The following is a 5,250-nucleotide window of genomic DNA, read 5'->3' on the forward strand; positions in this document are numbered from 1 at the left end:
CCCCCCCCCGCCCCTGGGGTTTCCACGAGTGGCATAAAACCATCGGGGGGGGGGGAGGCAACTGGAGACTTAACAGTGGTTTTTCATTTTTGCCGCACAGATACAAATGCCCCCGAGGCTGCTGCGGACCGAGCCGCGCCGGGACTCAGGTGGGAAGTGTGCCCCGCGGAGGTGCGGCCGGGCCGGGCCGGGCCGGGCCCCTCCACAGACTCAGAAACTAGATCAAGTGTGTCAAGGGCTCGCTCCACGGGACCCCTGGGTCGGCGAGTGGGGGCGGGAGAGCTGCCCCTCCCACGCGCGCTCCAGCAGCCGCGGGGGCAAACAGCGGAGCCCGTCCCGCCCTCGGTGGCTTTAAGCGGGAGCCTTTTAATTAGCGAGGACCCTCCGCCAGGGCTTTCCCACCTGGCCGCAAAGCGGGGCTCGGGTCGGGGCAAACGCCGGCGGAGAAACCCGCGGGATCTTTGCTCCCGCCGCCTTTAATTCACGTCTGAAAAAAAAAAAAAGAAAAAGAAAAAAAAGCAGCCCAAAAACTCAAAAGCGGGTGCGGGTGCGGGTCCAGGGGCCGGGCTCCTTCCCGCACCCTCCTGAAACCGCTCCTGCCTCCGCAAGCGGCCCCGCTCCGGGGTCCCCTGCGCTGCGCCTTGCCGCCGGCCGAAAGAGGAAAAGGGCCCGCTGCCCAGGGCAGGTGCCCCTCGCCCCGCCGGTGCCCGGCGCGCTGGGCCGCTCCCCGGAGCCGGGCTGGGGGGTGTCTCCCTACGGGAATGATGCATTTCTACCAAAAAAAAAACCCAGCCCCAAAACAGACAAAAAAGAAGTGGCGTCAAACAGCCGGCGGCAGGTCACGGGGCAGCTCCGGGAGCCGCCGGCCCCCGCTGATTGAGATGTTTCTCCCCAGAATCGGTGCCGGAGACGCGGATCTGGCGCGGGCGGGAGCCGAGGCGGGGGTCTGCAATGTTAAGCTGGAAACCCGGAGCGTCCCCGTCCGCAGGGGAGGGAAAGCGGCGTGGGATCCGGAGTATATAAAACGGGCTCCAAATTTATCCGCCGCTGATTCATTGTTTGAACAGGTTGAAAGTCTGATAATGAGGTTTTTAAGAGCCCTAAACAAACAAGCTCTCTCTAAACCTGATTAGCCTGTCCGGGGTGGGAAGAGGGCAGGGAAAGTGGTCGGGGAAGATTGTTTGACTTCCAGACGATGAGTGCCTTCCCCGTATCTGCATGCACACGCATCCATCTATCAATCAAGCTTTTTATTGGGTGTCACCAGCTGGGGTGCTGGGAAGAGAGAGCGCGTGTTAAATGATGCCATTAGACTGTAGTGCAACAAGCAAAGACAAGGTAATTGGCAGCAATTCGCAGCCCCAGTCCGGTGACCTGTTAATCTGTTGCCACTAGCGTTGCACCGGGGGAAACAAACCTGCACCGTGTAGAAACAGTCTCTCCCTTATCTCAGGCCTGGCCAGCTTGTTAATGTTCAACTTGACAAGAGAGAAGAGCTGCTAGGTGGGAACCTGTCTCCATTCAATCAGGCTAACATGCTAATTGCTGAGGGTAATTTATGGCCCCCTGTTTAATTTGTTCTCTCGCCTTTTTTGGATCAGCCCAGGCTTTGGCATCAGGGGGTTGCAAAGGAGAAGCTGAGGGTCTCTGTGGAGCAGGAACCCCCTTCAGCATCTCTCCATTTGTGCTTTCCCAGCCAATATGCTTGTGCAATCAGAAAGTTTCCAAGGTACTCTAGGCCAGTACCCCTACACGGTGCCTCCAAAAAACTTGGCTAGCATCACGCTTTTTCCTTCATTCATAATAAAGTGTCTAGCTAGTTCCCGTCCAACTTACACAGGCAGGGGACGGCTTGGGTGAAGGGCTGCGCACAATGCCCAGGTTCCTTGCCAATGGCGCACAATGCCTGTAGGTGTAACAGCAAACATAAAGAGGCCAGAAGCCACTGTTTAAAAAACAATCGCTTCAGGGGTTACTTGGTCTCCAAAAGAAGAGCTAGTCTGTGGCGTGGCATCGCAGACATCCGCACGGGTACCTGAGAAACAACCTCCAGAAAGAACTGAAATAACTTCCCCCCAGTCTCACTGGAAGGAGACACAACATGCTACCAAGGGAAGGTTTTGCAGCAGTAAACCAGGGAGAGGAAGTCCGGCTCTGTTTGTGTTTTGTTATACCCAGCCTCCCTGGATTTTTACACAGTAAAGATGATGTCTTGTTTGCAATGCAGACAGGCCCTGGACTGTGGCCCTTGCTCAGGAGCTTCCACTGCCTGGGAAATCACCACTGGGGAACATAAAGAGGGTCAGGAGTGCTTAATGCCATTCGCAGACGTTTGGATCAGAGTTGTTCCTTGTTCCAGGCACCCACAGCCTGAACGAAGAACATCTATTTGGTTTGGGGGCCAAGTCTATGAACAAATGACACAGATGGAATTGATTGTTTCTATATTTGTTGCATATAATTGAACAGCAAAACTACTCAGCTTCTTAGGATGGTTAGTGACATGTTAGAAGGCCCAAATATGATGGGGGGAGGGAAGGCTGCCCTTTTGTGCCATAAAATAATTGATGGCAATATGAACAGCTGTGGTTTCCACAAGGCCTCTTCTTTAATAACACAGTACTGGGAATCCTTCTCAGAGTCCAACAGCAGCAACCAAATAAATACAAGGATTAAAAATATCTATTGCTTGAAAGGGTACATTAAATGTTTTTGAAAGTTTTTACTAACTCCATCTAATGAAGCTATTTTAAGTCACCGATGGCCCTGAAACTGTCCTTCATCTAAGAAATAATTGCCTATTTTTTTTTAGATAATTTAAGTATTTTCAATAGAAATGTGTACAGTGCTTCAATTAAAACCTGAGAAAACGTATATGCAATTAAAAGCAACCGTCCTCATAATGTTTTCATTTTGATGACTGCAAAAAGAGCCATGCTTGTGTGTACACAGCCCTGTACCTGCCAGCGTCAGAGTGGTTTGCTGTTACAGCGGGGTTGCACTAAATTACACTTTCTTTCCTATTCATTGTCACCATTTTTAAAGAACTTTAGTCCAAAACACTATTTTTAACTGGAACTTTATTCCAAATGTTTCAAACTTCCTATTCTGTTCAAAATCAAAAGAAAAAAAATGCAGCCTATGATCTTTTCAAGGAAATCTTGCTGCAAACGAAACAGTAAACAATATGTACTGAGATGCACTGAAGAAGCTTGCTGGCTTTCTTTTCCTTTTCTTAACGATTTAATGAGGCAACCTGACTGCTGTAGTAAACCTTTTGTCTCTATGTCGGGTTCCACTATAAGTGACCTTGCGACATCGCAGTGCCACTGGCAACCTTTTGGGTAATGGTGTATCGGACGTACCACCGGGGAGGTTAAATTTCTTGCTCGCCATTATTACCTCTCACTCCTAAATTCCTATTGCTATTTCTACTTTACAGTTCATTTTGCTTTTTCCCTGGCTGCCCAGAGACATGCTGTGCATTCTGCAGAGGGACTTGAATATTTTCTGAATCATGGAAACAGTGCTAACAATTACGCATCTCTTGGCCAGTCTCCAGTTAAGGAGACCTGCCATCAGAGACAAATCACTGACCATTTGACCACGTCATGAGCATATTCATGGCTTAATGAGACTGTCCTTGCTTACCAGCCCTCCTGTTTTGGCCCATATGAGCACCCCATGTGTCGCGAAGACCCAACATAAAGGATATATTGGATTTTTTCCCCCTATAAATACAAGTTTCCAAAATCTTGGTATTCTGTTTATTTTTCAGGCAATTTTTTTTAGTAATGAAAGAAAGGGGATGGATGACATGAAATGGGTGTGGGATGTAGGCTGCTTTGAACTCAGATGAGAGACCTTCCTTGAAATGAAGTACAGCTGAGAGTTATGACTGCAGGTCTGTGAAAACCAAGGGAATGGCAGAGCTCTTCTCTGAGAACCAAGCCAATAACCAAAAGGAAGATCTTGATCAGACCCAGGCTATTAAAGCACCCAACTGGAAAGCTAGTTATGGGCACATTGAGGAATCATAGCAATGGCAGGATCGCTTAGGGCATAGAATAAACATGTAAGACAGCGTTATTTGGCACACGTAAGAATGCAAATGTCAGTCAAAGCCCACGGTCATCCAGAAAACAGAAACCTCATAGGTGGTGGCCTCGGTTTCAGGGAGAGAATTTGCCCCTGCTAGGGGAGGAGGATTGTGTGTGTGTGACATGTCTTCACAAGAATTCATGCTTGTTAGTATGTTTGAAATGTTTCTTCAAAGTACTTTTGTGCTAACATTGCATAGTCACGGGCTCTAGAAAATGTATACTATACTTAGATGCATTGTACAGTTAAGTGGAACCAAGCCTTCTAGTTCCCAAACAAGCTATACCTGTGCAAGGGTTTAGCAAGCTACACAACTCTGTGGGAGCTGGTTGATCATAGGCAGGACAACCAGCACTTTTGTCCTATTTTCTAGAAGGGATGTGGCACAATTTCCTCCTTGCAGTTGATTTATGCCCATCCCAGGTCCTAGCTTAGAGGTGATATGAAATGGCCCAAATGTTTTGCCCCCCCTTTACATCAGGAACAAGAGACTATTTCAGCTGACTTGCCATGCCTGAATGTAATTTGAGGTTGCATCCACAGGTGTATTAGATGTAACACATGATGGGCGCGTCTACATGTGCCCCTGTGACACAGTAAAAGCCTGTACTGTGCCACGCTGGTGGCACGTGGTTATTTTTAGCTGCTACATTACCACGCTTGAGCAAGGGAGCACATTGCTACGGCAATGTAGCTGCAGCATCATGGGTTGTGCCTGCCAACGCTAAGTCGCCGTAGCATCTAGTGTAGAAGTGCCCAATCAGTGCTACTGCCAGTCTATTCAGCAATGGTTAGGCCTTATTTAATGTATTGTGCGCAGTTCCCCATTTTACAAAGGATGTGGGGAAGCTGGAGAGGGTCCAGAAATAAGTGCCAAATATGATGAAGGGGTAGGAAGACAAGGTTGAGAGAACAAGTGTTTAGCTTGGAGAAAAGGAGATTAAGGGTGGGCATTATTGCTTTGAAATCTTTGAAGGTTTCCATAAAGAAGAACAATTGTTCGTCCGTGCTGCAGAGGGCAGGGCATGAAGCAACTGCTTTAAATTGTAACAAAACAGATTGCAATTAGACCTCAGGAAGAATGTCCTTTTTCCTTTCTTTTTGATCATCACTAATACACTGCACCAGATTGCCTAGGGAAGTAGTGTT

At 48.5% G+C, this 5,250-nt stretch overlaps 1 long non-coding RNA gene across 1 annotated transcript; it reads left to right on the forward strand.

Moving 5' to 3' along the window:
• Positions 1–16: 16 nt before the first annotated feature.
• On the forward strand, positions 17–3,758 carry LOC109287653. The gene is made up of 2 exons (XR_002094928.1): positions 17–149; positions 3,443–3,758. It is a non-coding gene; the product is annotated as an uncharacterized LOC109287653 (long non-coding RNA).
• Positions 3,759–5,250: the final 1,492 nt, after the last annotated feature.

Source organism: Gavialis gangeticus, unplaced genomic scaffold (assembly GCF_001723915.1).
Source record: "Gavialis gangeticus isolate Ggan-Ray unplaced genomic scaffold, GavGan_comp1, whole genome shotgun sequence".
NCBI lineage: Eukaryota > Metazoa > Chordata > Crocodylia > Gavialidae > Gavialis > Gavialis gangeticus.